This window comes from Paroedura picta, chromosome 6 (assembly GCF_049243985.1).
Source record: "Paroedura picta isolate Pp20150507F chromosome 6, Ppicta_v3.0, whole genome shotgun sequence".
NCBI lineage: Eukaryota > Metazoa > Chordata > Lepidosauria > Squamata > Gekkonidae > Paroedura > Paroedura picta.
In genome coordinates this window covers 83,995,528-84,017,256 of record NC_135374.1, presented here as the reverse complement: position 1 = coordinate 84,017,256, position 21,729 = coordinate 83,995,528, and the positions used below count along the sequence as shown (strand labels likewise).

Sequence of the window (21,729 nt, the reverse complement as noted above, 5' to 3'; positions counted from 1 at the left end):
TCCACTGCATTTACAGAGCATTCTTGATTTGTTTGACAAATCCTGACAGCATTTCCATACCCTTTAAATATAGTGTAATGCTTACCATAAGAGCCTCTTGTGGCGCAGAGTGGTAAGGCAGCCGTCTGAAAGCTTTGCCCATGAGGCTGGGAGTTCGATCCCAGCAGCTGGCTCAAGGTTGACTCAGCCTTCCATCCTTCCGAGGTCGGTAAAATGAGTACCCAGCTTGCTGGGGGGTAAACGGTCATGACTGGGGAAGGCACTGGCAAACCACCCCGTATTGAGTCTGCCATGAAAACGCTGGAGGGCGTCACCCCAAGGGTCAGACATGACTCGGTGCTTGCACAGGGGATACCTTTACCTTTACCTTAATGCTTACCATTAGTAGCCTCTCCACATGAGGTCGCCAACATGCAGTGTCTGGGCAGTAACCAGCCAGCTACATCCTCCATTTTAAAGTGATAGTTGGTGAATCCCAAAAAGTGGATTCACCAACATTTGTAGCACTACCTAATGGAGAGCAGCTAGCAGCCCACCAGCCAAAGAAAGGTACGGAGGCTCAAATGCATGAAAGGCACCTGCCTCATCCCATCCTTGCTCCCGCCCCCCTCTTCTGGGGACAGGAATGTCTTTTAAAAAATGTCTGACATCTTGGAGGAAGGAAAAGGTAGACAAGCCTGCAGGCGATGGCAGAACATTTTTTTTCCTGGGCGGAGGCAGGGTGAAGTGCTGCAAGCCCACAGCAAGAGACAGCCAGCGAGAAAAGCCCCCAGGCTGGTGCCCTTGCCGCCCGCAGGAAGGAAACTCCACAGAGTGCATACACACATGTGTGTTCAGGGGAGGGGAGGCAGTGGCAGTGAGCCCTCACTGGGTAGTGTGTGTGTGCATGCGAGGGGGGTGGTAGCGGCACCAGAAGGGAGGTTTTTTCCCCAAGTGAAATGCCTGCAGCAACGTATAGGCATCCAATCGCGCAGGCAAAGGCAAAAAAGATTTTTTCCCCAGGAACGAGATTTATTTTAAAAAGAAGCAAGCATCATGATTCTATAAGCGGTGGCAATAAAGAAGCATAATGCATTTATGTTTAGATGCATAGGCATTTCAATGGAGAACTATATATATATATTTTTTAAATTAGCGGCCATCGCAGGCCCTTCAAAGCATGGAGATAGGGCTGCCTGGCATGATTGACAGGCGGAAGAGAGTCGCGTATAAATCGTGTTGCTCTCTTCTGCCATTTCCGGCAGCACTTGTGGAGGGGGAGAAGCATGAAATGGCGGCAGAGAAGAGCCAGACAGCAGGAAAGGTGAGGAGGAGGTGCAATTATATGTAGCGTTATGCCACTCAGCCACTCTGAGGGCTATGTGGATAGTAAATCTTGTATGCACTGAGTTGGGTCTGAGTATGATGTTTTTAGGCAGGGGTTAGTTTTTTTTTAATTTTTAAATTGTGATTATCAATGTTTTTAAACAGCAGGATATAAATGGTTTTAAATAAAGAAATATGTTGCCATCCTAGAAAGCTAAAGCAGATGACATGATTCTTTTAAAAAATTCCTTTAAAGCTCATTTATCATTTCCTCACTTTTGCCCTGAAAAATGAATAGTGGTTGTGAAATCATTGCCGACCAAGTACAATTTTAAACTGAATGTTGAAAAACGGTCCCCAGTGAAGTTGACGTCCTTCCAGTTATATTTCTTTTTCCTTTCCAAAAAGAAAAGAAAAAAAACCCTAATTCATTGAGCAACCAACTTGCTGCTGAGCATAACTAAGTGCTTCCTCTGCGCTCGCTCCAGATGAATGTACAGTACATTGCTAACTTTCTGTTTTTCATTGTAGTTAATAAATCAGGATGCAGATGAGCGATTCATAGTTAATTTTCAGAGCCAGCACAGCATGTCACAGCCTATAAAGCCCTGGAAGTCTTAAGCTGTGAATTCCTTGATACTGACAAGCCAAACAGCTTAGAAATTATAATTATAAGTTACAAGTGTCTTAAGGGTTGTTCTTCTGACATAAAACTAATTTCATGTTTTTATTCATAATGTGAAAGAGACGAGAGGATAGGGCCTTATTTAGACTGAGTTCCCAGAGACATCACAGGCTCCATCTCCAGACTGTAATAGTAAGTGATAGCTTAGTTCATTTTTTGGAGCATTAAAAAAAACCCAGTCCTACAGCGCTTTTAGATCATTGTGCCTCTACAAGGTACCATTCATTGACTCATTCTACCCCACTCTTCCTCATGATATACCTCTTCCTCCTGCTGTTGTCAGCTTTTTATAATTTCTATGCAACTTCTGTCTCACAAGGGAGTTCAAAAGTGGTCCATATATATCACAGGCAGGTTACAGGTTCAACCTCTGGCATTTCTAATTAAAAGGATCTTAGGCAGCAGGTGCTGGGAAAGATTCTGTGGCATCAGGAATGGCTGGATGGAAAAATACTTGGGGAAAAATGTGATAGAAATAGTTATTTGTATTTTTATGATAATTATCCTTGTGGGATCCTTTAAAAAATATTCTTTGTTCACCCTTAGTGATTTCATTGAGAAATTATATTGTTCTTCATACATTTGGAATGGATTCCTAGGGTGTGTAACCCTCACCCAAGGGAGCCTTCTTCCCAGATTTCAGGCAAACAGGCAGATACGTTCAAATTAAAATGGTCACTTGCCCAGCAAGCCCAGGGAGATGTGAGCTGGTGTGATTACTTCCTCTTTTCAAGGATCATCAACAGGGTTTAAGGGGCTGTCATTTTTAAATACATTTATTTATTTAGATAGGTATTTATGCTCTGTTCTCCTCATGAATGGGGACTCCAAGCATGAATGACCCTCACCTCTACTTTATCCTCACAACAACAACCATATGAGGTATTTTATGCTGAGGTGACTAGTCCAAGATCAGCCACTGAGTTTCCATAGCAGAGTAGGGATCTCAACCGGAGTCCCCAGATCCATATTATGGCATACTGAGTGGATGAAAATATGGAAATAAAAGATGCAAAAACATCTGTGATTCTGAATCAGCTTGTCTCTTTCACATGGGAGAAATTTTATCCCTTCCTGTCACTGATCAGTTGCATCAGTGGAGCAAGCTTATGTGCGTGTGTGTGTGTTTGTGCTGTTGGCAAAGGGCAAAACCTTAGTTTGTACACAAATCTTTCCATTTATACAATCTTGACTGCTGGCCAGTATAAACAAGCCTTTGCCTTTGTCATCTAAGCATGATAGGCACATTGCCTGTCTTTGGGGAATTGCAAAGCTTAAGCCTCTTCTTGAGCATATTATTATTATTGTTATTGTTATTGTTATTGTTATTGTTATTGTTATTGTTATTGTTATTGTTATTGTTATTGTTGTTGTTGTTGTTGTTGTTGTTGTTGTTATTATTATTATTATTATTATTATTATTATTATTATTATTATTATTATTATTATTTTCCTGCCACTCCCTAAACGGCTCGTGACAGGTCACAATGTCTAAGCCCCCCCATTAAAACTCCCATTAAAAGACTTTAAAACACTCCCAACATGGCAGAAAACCCCATTCCTCACCCCTCTAACTGTAACTATAACTAAGGGGGGGGGGTGGAGAAGGAGGTCCAACAATGTTCGTTCCGAGCCCGAAGGCCTGGAGGCTCAGGGGGGCAATAGATTTACCTCGCCGATCCCAACCTCAACCATAGACCTGGCGGAAGAGCTCCGTTTTATACGCCCTGCAGAACACTGAAAGCTCCCACAGGGCCTGAAGTTCCACCAGGCAGGGGCCAAGACCAAAAAGGCCCTGGCCCTGGTTGAGGCTAGGCACGCTTCCCTAGGGCTGGGAATATGTATATCTTTGCTTGTTAGGGAGTATAACAAACCTTGGCCTACCAGGTACAGTTCTAGAAATAACACATGCAAACAAAGCCTAATATGTTCCACATAATATATTTCTGGTAACGGCTTGGAGGAGGAGCGTGTCTCATGGCTTAAATATCACTTAACACCCACTGAGGGCAGCTGAATCTGAAGACTTTCTGTCTTGCCAAAGCTACTATATGGATGCTATGAATGATAGAAAGGGGAAATGTGGCATACAGAAAGCCCAATCAGGATGATCCTATTTGGGGGCACCATTGACAAACTCTTCTGATTGGATGTTGTTCCTGTCACCCACAAAGCTGCTATATCATTCTTTTCCATGCTGCCCATGAAATTTAGCAAGTAGTTATAGGCAGCCATAGGAAACGGTTACAACATCAGTGAAACAAAAGACATTGTGGCTTGACTCACACAAACCAACCAAAAACATTTTTAAAGGATGCATATAAAAGTTGTCTTCTTTTATTCCTTCACTTTTTCGCAGCATTTTACATCAGCACAGACAAAATTTCTAGTTTCCAATGGCAACCTGCATTATATGGATCCAGTCGGTTGCATCCATACAATGCAGGTTGCCACACCACCCTTTAAAAAATATTTTTGGTTGGTTTTTGTGTCATGCCACAGTGTTTCACAGATGCCCATGAAATTTAGACAGGAGAGTACTAAAATAATGGTGGGCTGGAATGTTTCTGATTGTTACTGAATATCAGAAATTATTGCAATAAAATTATTTATTTTATGCAAATTATATTAAAGAAATATAATCGTTTGATTTGGATTTCCGTTTATAATTTATTTAATGACATTTATGTTTATTTTACATTTACAATCTGACTATAGATCTTGGTACCAGGACTATCTTTAACCGCTCCTAGCGGAGCGGATTAAATAAAGCAGTAAGGGCCCCGAGGGCGAGCCCTGTCCAGGATGAGGAAGGGCCCCTTCCCCCGGACTGACAATCAAAGGGGCCGATCGGCAGGTGCTTTGCGCCTGCCGATTGGGTCCTTTGATTGTCAGTCCGGTGGCAAGAGACCAATTGCGGGGCCGCAATCGGCGCCGGCAAGGCCGGAGCCATGATCGGTGGCAGCAGAGGAGGTGCCGCGATCGGCGCAGTGGCGGGGCCGCGATCGGCGGTGGTGGCAGAGCCAGGATAGGCGGTGGTGGCAGCAGGGCTGGCAGAGCCGGCGCCTGCCACCCCACCACCTCACCGCCCCACCCGCCCACAGACCCGATCAGACTCCACTGCCTGAGGTAGGCTGTGGCGCAGGGGGGAGAGCCCAGGACTAACAGCTAGCGCCCGCTGTATTTATACTACAGTGGGCTTATTTTCTAGTATGTGCTACACTTTTTTTGTTTGTTTGTTTATTCAGATTAAAAGAAGAGGCCTGCCTGAGTTCGTATCAAAAGAAAGTGGGATGATCTGGGCAAAAAATGCTTAAAGGAAGGGAATGCAGCAAGGTAAGGTGTGGGAGGAGACAACGTTTAGCCATCATCACCTCCAATTCTATTTTTGTAAAGAAAGAGAACCTTTATTCCTTTTTTGAGGGAAAAGAAGGAAAAACTTACTTCCATGCCAAGTTACAGTCCTTCGTTACCACAGAAATGAGACTTTCATTATCCTAAAAGCAAAAGCACTTTCCCCCTGTCTGAAAATTTCTAACGGACTGTACCCTTCTTGGGTGAGGGGTACAGTCCCTTATTCATTCATTCATTCATTCATTCATTCATTCATTCATTCATTCATTCATTCATTCATTCATTCATTCATTCATTCATTCATATTTATATACCACCCTCCCCAAAGGCTCAGAGCGCTTAAATTTCATCTCAATTGGTTGTTGTGGTTTCATTGAAACCATGACAGCAATGATCAGATTGATTTCCTAAAGCAATATTAATTCAGGTTTTTAAATGCCAGACAATCTCACTCTGAATTTTTTCATAAACACCCCTAACTTAGTAATAGGAATTGCTGTGAATATTGCCCTTGTCAAATCTGAAATTGTGCTCCTGTCTGCAATACTTAATCAGGTGGTTTACAAAGCACAGTATAATCAAATATATTAAATATACAGACAATTAAATACATGTTAAATAACACAATAGAAACAATCCAAGATTCCAACGAGACAGCAGTGAAAGTAATCGAAGGCTTTTTTAAACAGGAAAGTCTTAACTAGTCTGGGAAAAGTAGCAGGAGAATGTCCACGTTTTTCTAATTACTTTTCTAGCCTGCCCATCATGAGAAGGAAAATGATGCTGTCATTTGTATAGTATAGCAGATTCCAGCTGTGCAACCTGCAAGATAGAAAGGGCCTTGAAGACAGAAAGGTGTCATTCTCTATGCATTTGTATATTGGTTGATCCTGACTTCTTCATATACCTGATTTTAAATGTGTACAAATGAGAAGTCCAGAAACAAGGGACCAGCTCTTTTGTACCAGGACCATATATTGCAGAAATAGAAGCAAATCTGAGGTACATATCTGAAAACCCCTGTCAGGCTTTTCCATAATAGTTTCAGATTTACTTACGATTAGGATGCTGCCTGAAACCATTTTCTGACCACATTCATATATACGTCTCCCTCCCAAAAGGAGAGACGTATATATGAATAACACCAGACTGATTTCCTGTCTGCATACTTATGTGAGGTTAGACAGAAAAGACTATTTTAGTATATAGTTTAGAGATGTGACTATAGTCCTTTGATATTCCCGAGGGAAAAAAAATAATTCCCTGCCTTTCATGTAAAGTATATATCATTAAAATACCTGGTAAATGTGTCAAGTAAATGGCCCTGAAATAGGTCTGAAATGATATTTCATGTCAGGATCACAAACAGCAATAACCATATCCACAATGACTGATGTTATCAATTCAAATATCTCTATCCCTCAAAATTCTAGAAATTGTACTAATTACTTGAAGGAAATCAGGTATTATTTCTGATACACGTATTATCTCTTACAACCCAAATTATTACAGTTTTATTCAGTAGGTTATTCAGTGTACACAAAGAAATTAACTGTATCTAAAACATCAATCCTAAATTAAATCTTGCAAATAAAAATAACAGGTTGGGGATAAAGGGGGCACTTATAAAATCCAATGGCAACGCAAGCTGACAGAAGAGACAAGGTTCATTCTGCATGCAGATAAGTCATTCATCGCAAATCCATAAAACAATTAGCACTGAACTAATGATATTGCTTAACAACTGTATTTTTGATTAATGCATCAATAATTTAACAAAGTATTTGTTTAGTCTCCCCAGCTCCTACCATTATTTACTAGCCCTGTCATGGCTGCTCATAGCTCACATGTCTTATAAAACATTTCCCAAGCTGTTGTAAAGACCAGTTTGTTTTAATGTTCGGAGTTAACACTGTGAGAGCTATTAACAGGCTGATTAGCATAATCCATTGTGATCTATCATCGTCTAAAAGTTCAGCTCCTCCAACTGAACAGGACTGGGAGATGGCTTTGAAGATTTTATGATACAATAACTATCCATTTGATAAGCAATTAAAAAGATATTCTCAGACACTAAGAGGAAAGACAATGGGAAATGGACGGCAGGGAGCGGGAAAGGGAGCAGAAATCCCCAGTCCAGAATTTAGATTGCATTGTGGCTATTCCCTCAACAACAATTCTGCTTTGCTGGAGGTCTTTAAAATCCCTTGATAAGTCTTTGTCCTCCATATCCTAGATAGAAAAAAAGTCTATCGTATTTTCCTCTCATTCTAGCCTGTACAAATAGTTTGCTTGAGGATTAGAGATTCACTCCTGATCTTGTGGTCCACATGCCTTCTTTCATGAGGATCTAGTGGCTGCCAGCCCAGATTTCTAATTTTAGTGGGCACCACAGTCTAAATGTCATGATCAGGAGCAATGTCAGCTCAGGATTTTCTCCACCATTCCTCCTCCTAGTAATTCTGTTGGTTTTATTTACAGAGTTTCAACAAACCAGATTTCAGTCACAGGGCAGCATGAAAATGCATCCTAATAATGCAAGGCTTAGTCATACTTTTAGAAAAACTTGATAATCCCATTGCTTGTGGATCATAGGCTCATCCCCTGGCTATGGGTTGGATCCCATGACCTGAAGGTGGAGTTCTACCCACAGAGCATGGCTTCCCATCCATCTTTTCTGGTGTCAGCTCCTGTGTCCTCCAAAATGCCCAGGGGATTCACAGGAACTGGTAGAAATTATCCCCCTCTTCTGCTGATGGGAGTACTCTTGCATTTGTGAATGATCCAGCAAAAACAAAAAGGATTTAATGAAGCAAACGTTTTTATGGGCTCATGTCTTTAAGAGCTGCAAGACTCCTTTTGTTATCTTTGTTGTAATGTCTAAATCAGGGGTAGTCAAACTGCGGCCCTCCAGATGTCAATGGACTACAATTCCCAGGAGCCCCTGCCAGCATTCGCTGGTAGGGGATTATGGGAAATGTAGTCCATGGACATCTGGAGGGATGCAGTTTGACTACCCCTGGTCTAAATGGTCAATATGCATATCAATTTACATGCAAGTAGCTCAGTATCATACAACATGGGATAGGATTGAAAGATTGAAAGATGATAAAAACAGGATATATGCATATAAAATTCTATTCATAAATACAGAATGGATGTTTTCCTGGATGAGAAAAATTGTTTAGACCAGGGGTAGTCAAGTTGTGGTCCTCCAGATGTTCATGGACTACAATTCCCATGAGTCCCTGCCAGCGTTTGTGGTCTGGAGGACCACAGGTTGACTTAGAGTTGGGTATGTGACCGAAACAGTCTTGGTTGCCCTTGTAGATGACTTGATGGATAGAGGGAGATGGATAGAAGGATATGAACCCACCTGACAATTATGGTTGTCTTTCGTGGCCCTGCTTCAGGTGCCACTGCCTTCTGAGGACAGCAAGGTGTAACCTCGGAGATGGCCTTCCTGGTCATGGCATCAAAGAACTGGAACTTTCCCCCAGAGAGATTATTTTTGCCCCTTCTGTTACCATCTTCCACCAGCAGGTAAAAAAGTTCTATTTTGTTTATTGTTCCCTCAATTATCCCTCCTTCCTAAATAATGTTTTCATGTTATGCATGTTTAAATCTAATAAATAAACAAACAAATCTAATTAATAAATAAATCTAATAAATAAATAAATAATAAATTTGTTAACTGCTTTGTATGTATTTTAATATTTTAATCCCTTTAAAAATAGTTTTATTGAGGTTTATATGAGAGGCCCTGACTTGTGCTGATTCTGCACTTACTTTGTTTATTGTGGATCCTGCTGAATTCAGATTGATTTGAACTCTGGTCTTCCTCTATACCCCCCACCCCACCTCACCCCATTGAAACAGAAAGTGCTCTGCACATGATTAGGGAATGTCAGAAGGGAGGCGTGGAGCCAAGCACAGCAGGAGCTTCTTTCTTTTCTTGAACACTTGGGGGGGGGGTAGAGGATTGGAGACAGCAGAGGAGGGAAATAAATCCAAGAGGAAAATCTCTGCCGAGAGAAGTTAGGGCTTCTGGAGCTTCTGCCAAGAAATTAAGGCTTCCCCTTTAAGAGAAGCCTTGCAATGTGGGAACTGATGCCCTGGCTAATTAGGGCTTTTCTACAGCACTGGAGATTCGCAGCAAGTTATTTCAGGGGAATCAGTCAGCTGCACGCTTACTCATGCCAATTTTTCAAATATTGAGGGTTATATCCACTCCAGGATATCATGGGGGAAAGGTAGGGTCACTCTGGATCAATCATACTTGTTGCAGATGAAACATTTAAATTGCCCAAAATCAAAATGGAAATCACATTCAGTGTAGACAGCAGGGATTGAATTGACCTGAAACTGGAATAAAAGCTCTGTGCAGATTCAGCCCTGGATAGCCCAGGCTGCCCTGATATCATTAGATCTTGGAAACTAAGCAGTGCCAGTTAGTACTTGAATGGGAGATTGCCAAGGAATACCAGGGTCTCTATGTACTAAACCACCTCTGAAGGTGTCTTGTCTTGAAAACCCTTTGGGGTTGCCATAGCTTGGCTGCAACTTGATGGCAAAAAAAAAGTTCAGGATGCTGACTGCTTTGAATGGTTTTATAATGTCATTGTATGCACGTTTAAAATTTTCAGCCACCTTTTAAGTCCAGAAAGGCAGGATATAACTTTTGTTAACAATAATAATAACATGTGATGGTGAGGCTGGGATATATGTTTCCATTGTCCCACCATGCATTGCACTCAGTTTGCTTTGCAAATATGTGAGTGATTTAAAGTAAAGCAAATTTAAATCCTTGCTCCTGCATTATATTTTTCATTTTGTAAAGTTTTTTTTGTTTAAAATTATGGGATGTGTGCATTGTCCTTGGTAATGCACAGCAGAAACACTCAGGGTGAGGTTAAACTGAACCGATTTTCAGATATCTCATTTCCACTGGAAGTAATTTTATTGTGCTCCACCAATGCGAATGGAACAAAAGGGCAACAGCCTCATTGTGAGCAAGAGTAGATTTCCTGCTCTCGTCAACACACAATAGTACAGGCACGATAATGCTTCTTGCGCCTCACTGAAGCCTTACTCCTGAGAGACAATTTGGCCAAAGCACCCAATTTTCTTATATCAGAGAAACATTGAATATTCTCCCTTGCATTTTGTGGCATTTTTCCATTAAATGATTCAAGGTGTCTTATAAGCACTCATTCATTAACCCTCATAGCTTAAAACCAATGAATATAAAAATGGGACACTTTGTGAGGCATTCCAGTTAACTGCTTCAAGATTGGCCATTAATGTAATGGCAAAATTAAGAACCTATTTGAGAAACAGGTCTATTATGAAATTTGAGGAAAGATGAGTATGTATTATGTGGATTATGCTAGCAGGAGACAAACCTAAAGCGAGAAAATGTCATATACAAATATATGGCAATGAAATAGAAGTAGAATTAAAATCTGTTCCAATGTAATATCCTGAATATAAATGGATTTTCTATATGAGATATATAATAGACTTTCTTTTACACCATGAGATGCTACTTATCTATTAAAAGTTATATGAATATGTAGAAGTGGAGAAAATATGTTATGTTGAATATATAATAATGAAACCAGTGTTATAGTCAAAACAGATTAGTTATGAAGTTTGAAACTGAAAATTGCACCCCAATTATTTTATGTATAATGCCTTAAAAATTATAATGAATGGGATGAAAGGGAAAATATTCTCTGTTCTATACCTTATTGATTACATGATTGTCTTTGACAAATGTAATTATGTTGTATAACCATTTTTTTATTTTTCCCTTTTCTTTTCTGTACCCGCACTGTTTTCTAAAACAAGTAAAAAAGATTGTCCATTAAGCATAATAAATATGTTTTGCATTTATTTAGCACACTTAAAGTGTTTAAAGTGCTTCATGTACATACGTAGTTTTAGTAATCCTTATAGTCTTGTGTCACAGACTGTGCCCTGCAATAAAAATCTCATGGCCTAAAACAGCCTTTCTTAACTTTTTTACCATTGAAAAACCCTTGAAACATTCTTCAGGCTTTGAGATTCCCTGGAAGTGGTGCAATTGTGCAGATTATGGTTGAGAAGCATAGCTGTGTGCATGCTCACCCAGGGCCCCTCCACTTCCCACCCCCTCCTGACCCATCATTGGCCAATTTTGGAGGGGAAATGTGGTCGACATGACCATATATAGTTATATCACCTGATAAATGTTTAACAAATTTATAAAATATGTAAAAAAGTAATTAACTCCCACCCATTTGGGAAACCCTTCCAGGGCCCTCAGGAAACCCTGGTTGAGGAAGCATGGCCTAAAAGAATGTGAAATGGAATACAGTCAGGTTCAAGAACCTCTAGCACAGAAGGAAAAAAGGGACAGGCGACATCAGCCCCCTGTGGTTAGAAAATAGGGACAGGCAACATCAGCCCCCTGTGGCAACATTAGCCCCCCCCCATGCAAGGACTATGTGAGGTCTGTGCATAGATCTCCAGGGTCCTCTCTCCAGCAGTCATTTCTGACCTTGGAACAGTTTATTTCAAGGATTGTGGCACCTATGGAGAGTAACTGTTGTGTGGTCTGGGAGGCCAAAATAGGGAAGGAAAGAGGGTGGAATCACTCCTTTCTCTCCCATCAGCAAAGTTTCACCCATGCAAGAGTCAGGAAGAAGCAATATCTCTACCTTTCCCCTCCCCACTGCAGTCTCGCTATCCATGAGCTTATTACTATTACAGGGTCAGTAATGGTGGCTGAAGGGAAGGGAAAGCTAGGAGGATCAGTTGATGGATTGGCCAGCTTCTGGATTGGCTAGCCCTAGTATAAATACTAGGAGCCTTGTTGTTGTCTCTGTTTGAGTAACAGAGCTTGCTGCTCTTCACACTATATTGTAGCCCTTGCTCTTATGCTAGGTAATTACAATTCAAGCTTGCTATGAAGAACAGCACTTTGGAAGTCAGGATTCAACTGCTAAAGTAACAGCAACAGTAAGTGAAGGGTTAAAAATCTTCACTAGGCAGAGGGAGTCAGACCATAGGCTGCTCTGAGCACTCTGATTCAACAGCAACAGCTGAGAGGGAGTTGATATATTAGCTGTGTGCTGGGGGGAATTCAATCTGATTCAAGTCTTTAGGGTTCAGAACCTGTCTGTTCCTTAACTGACCATAAGCGCTGAGGAGAAACTTTATTTAGATAACTGAATTTTTACTAAAAGCTAATCTACACAGTGTCTGGAGAACTGGGGCAGATATTTGGCAGAGGGAATTTGGGCAGTGATGTGATAACTCCTAATTCAGGCTAAATTAGAAAGATAATTCTTCTAAAGAAAGGAAGATCCCTGCTCAATTAGAAAAGGGGAAATCAGATGTGAGGATTTCCTCAGATTTGTGTGAGAGAAAGTGCTTCAGACTCCTCTGTAGTCAGAGAAATATTGGAACACCTAGGAAGGAAAAGTTGTGGTACTAACCAAGAGTATACACCTTCTTTATGGAGTTTAGTGGAATGCACAAAGAAAAAAGAAAAACAGATGTGTGTGAGGAAACCTCCCAGTTTAAAATAAAACTTAAAATCTGAAAGAAAAGACTATGAACATTCCTAAAGCCTGTAACAAAGAACTTTAAACTGTAAAATAACTGATATGTATAACAAATATTGAATTCATTTTATCTACTGTATTCCCTCTATGTCCCATTCTTATAAAGGGAGCAAGAAATGAGGGCTCAGCATCTTCCAGCTTGGTGTAGTGGTTAGGAGTGTGGACTTGTAATCTGGCGAGCCGGGCTTGATCCCACATGGAACCAGCTGGGTGACCTTGGGCTCACCACAGCATGGATAAAGCTGTTCTGACCAAGCAGTGATATCAGGGCTTTCTCAGCCTCACCAACCTCATAGGGTGTCTGTTGTGGGGAGTGAAAAGGGATGGTGAATGTAAGTCCCTTTGAGACTCCTTCATTTAGAGAAAAGCAGCATATAAGAATCAACTCTTCTCTTCTTCCTATCAAGTTCCCAGGCAGAGTAAAGCCAAGAGAACTAACAATAAGAGGGCAGGAGAGACAGCTTTACTTTATAACAAGGAAACCATGCTGCAAGGACAGCTCAGTCTGTGAGGGAACAACATTTTATTTTAGAGGATATTTTTTTTCCAGTGTGGGGAAGTGTGTGGGGCCATCAAAGGATTTCCAGATGACCAGAAGAACACATTTTCTTTTACCTCAGGAATAGTTGGTAGCAGAATTGTGAGCAGACTAACAGAACTTTTAAGGGAAATCAGAATTTTTCCCTAAGGGTCAGAAACTTTGCCTGCAATAAGAGAAATTGCTTGATGTTTATAGCATACACACAGAGAGAGACACATACTTGTTCAAAGCAGCCCCACAACCCTAATTCCAATACTGATTCAGTTCAGTGCATATGCCATTATGAAGGCTGCTTTTATACCTACTTACTTATTCAGCTCCTTCACCCCTTCAAGCTTAGCCTCTGGCCTCTAGGAGTGTGCAGGAGAAAAAAATATCTCTTGTCATTTAAAAAGATATTCAGTGGGTTTTTAAATATTGAAAGTAAAATTAGTTGCATTAGGCAATCAAATGATTTCCATTGGTTTCAATAGAAAACATATTTCTGAATGTAATTCCTAGGGATGGGCACAAACTAAAGTTTTGGACAATTTTTTGGTGGTTTGTGGTTCAGGAAGTTAAGTTCATGGCAGGGCAACTAGCACAAACTTCAAGCTGTTTGTGGAAACTTGTGCCCATTTGAGTGTAATGGCGGGTCTCAGTTAATCATGCTCAGCATTCCACAATTAAGAATATATCTGCCTGTTAATCTCTAATATTGGCATATGTATTTTCTTCACTGTTTATATCCTCAGAAGGGCTTTCTGGGGATATAACTCAGACCCCATAAATCCAGTCCTTACCAAACCTGGAAGACAGATAGAGGAGAGTCAGCTAGATGTCCCTTGAAAGTTTGGTGCCTCTACCACATCAGGGGAGCTGTTTTACTGTGTCACAAACGGAACCCGTTTATTTGACCCTTAAACGTTTGCGATGGTTTGTGGATTGCAAACCAGGCATGCTACGAACCACAAACCTAACTACATTTCTCAGTTCGTGCCCATCCTTCGTAATTATTATTATTATTATTATTATTATTATTATTATTATTATTATTATTAGATTTATTTCCCGCCTCTCCCGATAGGCTCGAGGCGGGTCACAACAACTAATCCCATTAAAATTCCCATTAAAACATCACTCTACTAACATGGCGGCTAAAAATCCCATCCCTCCCCCAATTATTAAGAGGTGAAGAGGAAAGGATAGGGGAGTAGCGTATACTCCAACTCCTAGGGGGGGAGCGATGTCCCTGATTTGCTGACCCCAGCCTCAACCATAGACCTGGTGGAAGAGCTCCATTTTACAAGCCCTGCGGAAAGCTGACAAATCCCGCAGGGCCCGCAGATCACCCGGGAGCTCATTCCACCAGGTAGGGGCCAGGACTGAAAAAGCCCTGGCCCTGGTCGAGGCTAGGCGCGCTTCCTTCGGGCTGGGGACGACCAACAGGTTCTCACCCGCAGAGCGTAAGGCCCTGCGGGGGGCATAGAACCTCAGGTATGTGGGTCCCAACCCGCGTATGGCCTTGAAAGTTAAAACCAAAACCTTGAACCGGATCCGGGCAGCAATTGGCAGCCAATGCAGCTGCCTCAGCACCGGCTGGATGTGGGCCCTCCAAGATGTTCCAGTGAGGACCCTGGCAGCTGCATTTTGTACCAGCTGTAGTTTCCGGATCAGGGACAAGGGTAGGCCTGCGTAGAGCGAGTTACAGAAATCTATTCTGGAGGTGACTGTCGCATGGATCACTGTGGCCAAGTGGTCAGGGGACAGGTAGGGCGCTAGTAGCCGGGCCTGGCGAAGGTAGAAAAATGCCTGGCCCGCTACTCTCTTGACCTGAGCCTCCATAGTCAGGGAGGCATCAATGGTCACCCCCAAATTCCTAGCTTGGGGCACAATGGTAAGTTGCACCCCTGCTAGGGTGGGTAAACGCGCTATCTGTTCCCGCCCCCTTCCCCCCAGCCACAGGACCTCCGTCTTGGAGGGGTTGAGTTTCAAGCGACTCTGCTCGAACCATTCTGTCACTGCTTCCAAACATCTGGCAAATGGTTCCGGGGGGGAGTTCGGGTGACCGTCCATTAGGAGATAGAGCTGGGTGTCATCAGCGTACTGATGGCAACCCAGCCCAAAGCTCCGTACCAGCTGGGCCAGAGGGCACATAAAGATGTTAAACAATGTGGGGGAGAGGACCGCACCCTGAGGGACCCCGCAAGGGAGTCTATAGGGCCGCGAGAGCTCTTCCCCCACAGCAACCCTCTGGGACCGGTTCTGGAGGATGGAGCGTATCCAGCACAAGGCTGTGCCCCGTATCCCCGTACCGGCCAGGCGATGGACCAACAGTTCGTGGTCCACGATGTCAACGGCCGCCGATAGGTCTAAAAGGACCAACACGGCTGACCCACCTCTATCCAGCTGGCGACGGAGGTCATCCAGCAGAGCGACCAAAACCGTCTCCACCCCGTGGCCAGGGCGGAAGCCAGACTGATATGGATCGAGTGCTGAAGTTTCCTCCAAGAAAGCCAGGAGCTGGTCCACTGCCGCCCTCTCCACCACTTTGCCCAGGAACGCTAAATGCGACACTGGGCGGTAGTTAACAGGGTCCAGCGGGTCCAGCGATGGTTTCTTCAGGAGAGGGCGGACCACCGCCTCCTTGAGCCGCTCAGGAAACTCTCCCGTACTCAGGGAGGAGTTGATGATGTCTCTGAGCTGGCCTCCTATCTTCTGGCCACCTCCCTTGAGGAGCTAAGAAGGACAGGGGTCGAGGGGGCAGGTGGTCGCCCTGACTGAACCTAGCAACTTGTCCACTTCAGAAGAAGAGAGCCGCCTGAAGCCATCAAACCTCACTACCAATGGCGGCCAACAGGTCTCCAGTTCATTCACTGTATTAATTGTGGAGGGAAGGTCACGGCGGAGTGACAAGACTTTATCCGCAAAATAGCTCGCAAATGCCTCGCAGCCGATTTCCAATTCTCTAGTGTTTTGGCGCCCCTCAAGGGCGGTAAGTGATCTAACTATCCTGAATAATTGGGCCGGGCGAGAGCTTGCGGACGCGATTTCCGTGGCAAAAAACTCACGTTTAGCCACTTTCACCGCCATCTCATACGCCCTCATAAGCGTGCGATAAGATGTTCTTGTAGCCTCGTCACGAGTCTTCCACCACACTCGCTCCAGTCGTCTCACTTCCCTCTTCTTCTCCCGGAGCACCCCCGTGTACCAGGGGGCCCGTTTGAGTCGAGGGCAGAGAGGACGTTTAGGGGCGATGTCATCTATGGCGGCCGTCAGGCGGGACTGCCAGTCCCCCACCATGGCCGCAAGTGAGTCGCCAGGAGGCATCGGGTCCCGCAGAGCATTCTGGAAACCGAGCGGATCCATGAGTCTCCGCGGGCGGGCAAAAATACGCCCGCCGCCCAACTGGGGAGGGGGTGGCATCTCGAGCCGGGCCCGCAGGGCATAGTGGTCTGACCATGGCACAGCCAAAGCTGTATCCATATCCACCTCTATCCCGGAGCCAAAAATCAAGTCAAGCGTGTGGCCGGCGTAATGGGTGGGCCCAGCAACAAATTGCAAGAGCCCTAGTGTCGCCATGGATGACACCAGGTCCCCGCCAAGTCCTGAAGAGGGCGCGTCCGCGTGGACGTTGAAGTCACCCAGGATTAGAAGCCTGGGGAACTGCAACGCCCAGGCGGCCGCCGCCTCCAGCAGGCGGGGCAGGGCATCTGGCTGGGCTTTGGGCGGACTATATACTAGCCAGATAGCCAAGCTCTCGACCGAGCCCAACTCAATACCGACACACTCCACCCCACCAATTTCCGGCCCCGGGAGAGCCCTGTAGGAGAGAGCCTCCTGGACCAAGATTGCCACCCCCCCTCCTCTCTTGTGGGTCCGGGATTGGTGAAGAACGGAGTATCCTGCTGGGGCCAGTTCTCTCAAGGCCACCTCCTCTCCATCTCTCAGCCAGGTCTCCGTTATGCACACAAGGTCAGCCTTTGACTCCGCAAAGAAGTGTTGCAGAGTCGCAGCCTTGTTCTTGATCGACCTTGCATTGCACAAGACCAATGTCGGACCCACTTTCCCCTTAGCCTCCACCCTCACATCCCTGGGGATGGGACAGAGGTTAGAAGGGGATCGAGCACACCCAGAGCGCCGGTCGTGTTTCCACAGCCGGGCCCTATACGGGACACCAGTGCTCCCAACCCTTCTCTTGTCCAACCTCCTCCCCCAGCCATAGTGCCCCTGGCCTGTGATTGTCGGGATCCCGGCCCCTCTAAATGCTCCCCCCCCTGACCAGAACTCCCCCTCCATAATTCCTCCCACCTACCCCCCCAAGAGAGGGCACTAATACACCTAAGCTAGGTCCTTCTCCCTACAACTACATCCCACCCTAGCCCGCCCAGCCCGCTTACACTATCCCACCCAACCCCACCTCCCCCCACCCACCAATTCTAGTAGCTAGCGAGAGGGGTCCGATCGCAGGGCGAGATCCCGCCTATCTCAGGGGCTCTCTCTGTCCTCCGGCCGATCCTCTCTACTTAACTGACCTAACCTAATCTCAAGCCTCTCTTGGTGAAGATCTCAAAAAATTCCCAATGTCTTCTCAAATGGCATAGAATTCCCAAGAATTATATTACTTAGGGGATCTTTCCTCTCAAATTTTAGGTAGACAAGAGAAAGTCTGTATTCTACCAGCAATTAAATTTATCAGTTGCCCAACAATCACATAAAAGCATGTTGATGGGCTTGTTTTGCTTTTCTTGGTAGATCGTGATAGCCGAGGTGGTTGTTCTCCATTTAGTCCTTACAAAAGCTACCTTGTGAGGTAGGCTGGGCTGGGAGAAATAGGCTGGCCCATGGCCCTCAGAAAACTTCTGTAGTAGAACCTAGTCTGTCAGCATCCCACACTTCTTCCAGAAATGGTGCATGTGGACCAGGGGACTCCTAACTCTAAATCTATTCAGTGGTGTTTACTCCGGTTTATGCTTATTTAGATGGTTAGATTCCAAAATATGTTGTGCTATTAGGCACCTACAATGCCTAATAAACATAATTTGGCATGCTTGTTAATGCCAGTTATTACTCATTACTGAGGAGCCCTTGGGCTGGTCAAACTGCAAACATATGACTCAAACCGCAGCTTGTATGCTAGCCACTTCTCAGTTCTAATCTCATTTTAGCCATAAACTCACTGGATGTCTTTGGAGAGTCACTGTTTCTTCACCACCCCTACCCATAAAATGAGTGAATAAAGGTTCTCACCTGCCCCATAGGATATAATGACTTGGCATAGTGAACAGTTTGTTCTGTAGTTAACACTGTTCCACTTTGCAATCTTAAATCATGGCCAGGATACCAAGAAGGAGACTACTTGGATGCTTACACTTGTATGAGGACCAGAGTTGGAGACACATACCCCCCTCTCTGAAGAGTGCACTAAAGTCCACCACAAGGAGACAAAAGGCTGCTTGCCACAGAAGGTAATTAAGTCTTCAAAGTAACAGTTTCAACCTTTCCTGGGCATCTCGGCTCCTTTAACAGACATTTAGCCTAACTATCTCTATTTCCACAAGTATGCAAATAAAACTGATGATTTTGTCAGATAATTCTGCAGGGGGGGAATCTTTGCTAACACGAAAACAACTGTGTAATGTACATTAAAATGGACAAAAACAACTTTGCTTATAAATAGTCTTAATTACTGGGGATTTTAAACCTCTTAGTGGCTCAACACATTGGACATGAGGGAAGCACAAGCATAAGAGCTTGTCAGACAGAAGAATATTTTCCTTTCCTTTGAGGAATGATATTGAAAGTGGTGTAGGATTAGATCTCTATTCTAATGGTAGCTGTCTATATATCTTTGTGTCCTTTTGGCTCATTTGCTTTGCCAGAGTTGCTCTCTTCTTTGAGGTTCGTAATATGAGTTTGCTCAAATGGCAGCATGGGACTTCTGTGGTTTTCTTCCCTGGCTCTTTGCATCCTTCTGAATGTCGATAAGAGGCAGAGTCAAAAAATGGATGCAGGATGAGAGATGCAAGTTAGAGGCTGGTCAGAAGAATAGTTTTATTTTAGCAAGGCACTCAGTAGAGTGGAAGAAAACTGGAAGAAAGGAGGATAACCTCAGAGTATGACTGCATTGGATATTCATAGACACGAAACCGGTTCCCTTCAGGTATTTGCATACATTAGGGTTTATTAATGCAAAACTGGTGATAGAAATACTTACAATTATCATTGCATATTACTTGTAACAACTTTCTCAGGGCATAAAGTAATTTTCTCAGGGCAGCTTTAGAAAAGACATTCTACAAATGAAATTCATATGGATTATCTATATTGTACTTGTGAATCTTTCACCATCAATCGCTTGCTTAAACTAGATGTGTGGTGGGGTACTAAATGTTTGCGGTTCAGCTTCTATGCGTGAAAGTAAAACTTTAGCTGCCTCTGGGATGACAACATCCCACAGGACCTTGGCACAGTGGAAAGCTGATGACCGAGAAGAGATAGAAAAGACAAGTGACAGGAAGGAGAGTCAAGGTTTTCAAGGGAAGGGGGCAGATTTGCTTTTAATGAAGCTGTTGATCTTTTAACATCATTTTAATTGCCTGCTTCTAGCCTTCTAGAACTCCTTTCAGGGGACTCATATTAAGCTGCTCATAGTTTTGTGCTGTGTCTGGGTTTCCTGTGCTGGGTTTTTAGTTTATTAATAGTTAACAGCTTTTATGTTGTTCTGTATATTATGTCTTATTTTGTAAGCAAATAAGTTCTCTGGAGAGGCAGCAAATAAGTTTTGCTAAATAAATAAGGAGTGTTAGTGATACCTCAGTAGGTGTGGCAGAATGTCAAGGAGAAATGAGAAGCAGAAATAATGGTACATGTTTTAATTGACACTAGGCACAGGATTTTCCAAAGCTGTATTATGGGATATGAGATACTGCTACAAGTGGAGCATCACAAAAATGCTGAGTTTTGTGGGTGAAACTACGTGGATGCTTATGTGTAGAAGATGGGAGTGGGATAGAAAAGGAGTCTATCAACTAGACAGGCTATCAACTAGATAGGGTTTTTGTACCTTTAACTGTTTTACAATGGGGGGCATTGGCTAGCAGTGTTCCAAATCATGATGCATATGGTTAGAAGAGCTTTTGGTCACTTGCTGGAATGATATTGCCAGACAGCATGCAGACAAAGTTACATTGGCCACTTTCACACTAAATTACACACTTTCAATCCACTTTCAATGCACAGCAAAATGTACTCATAAACAGAGGTATCCAAAGAACTTGTTCTAAATAGACTGAAAGGTTTCCAATAAGCACGGCTGAATGCCATCTGTAAAAAGTGTTACATCCAGCTTGAAGTGAATTGGTCCACTTTTACACACACTAAATAATACCATTTCAACCCATTTTGGCAACTAAAATAATTCCTTGGCTTTTCTCCTTCTGGGTAAAGGTGACCAAATAGATGATTAGGAGATGTTAAATGCAAGGTTGGGTATGTAGCCATTTTAAGAATGTGAGGTTATTATGGGAAAAAAGTCTCTTGATCCTTCTAACTTCTACCTAGCTTTTAATATCCTCTTATTGGACAAAGTGTAATGTGGCACAGATCAGAGGATTTTTTAAAAAAAATTAGATCAGTTCCAATCTGTTGTTGCTCAAGTTTTGGAATAACAATTGCTTTGGCCACTTTGCTGGATGACCTACACTAGGAGATGGTCAGCAGGGGCAGAAGTGAACAGCTGGCAATTCTACAGGGAGAAGGGATTTCCGACTGTGGAGTGTGAATACCTCATCCCTCTTTCAAATGGGCTCCCCAAATGCAAGTGCGGGGGGGAACAGGAGATTACCCCCCTCCCCAGCATGAGGAAGAAATTGGAACTGTGATGCAGGAAGGATGAATTGACAGAAATGACCTGCCACATCATGTTCTTGAATATCCTCTGCAGGATAAAATCATATGCCTGATGGTTTACCTAGATATCTCAGGAGCTTTTGATGCCATTAGCATGGTTACCTGACTTGATCTGATATGTGAGACACCATTTGGAGTGGCTCCATCCTTGCATGCAGGAAAGGTCTCAGAAGGTGCTGCCGAAGGATTCCTGCTTCAGTTGGCAGCTTGTCATATGTAGGGGTTGTCCATTATCATTTTTAACACTGACTTAAGGCATTTTGGATAGTATAACAAAATCCCTGGCCTTTTACTGGCCTTTAGATTGTAGAATGCCTTATTTTTTAATTTTTATTTTTTTG

The 21,729-nt window shown here is 43.4% G+C and overlaps 1 long non-coding RNA gene across 1 annotated transcript in view; it reads left to right on the top strand.

The window, feature by feature from the left end:
* Positions 1–5,309, top strand: part of LOC143840719 (uncharacterized) — a 37,625-nt gene extending 32,316 nt beyond the window's left edge. The window contains exon 4 of the long non-coding RNA XR_013232347.1: positions 5,239–5,309. This is a non-coding gene — a long non-coding RNA (uncharacterized LOC143840719). The remainder of the gene's footprint in view (positions 1–5,238) is intronic.
* The last annotated feature ends 16,420 nt before the right edge of the window (positions 5,310–21,729 follow it).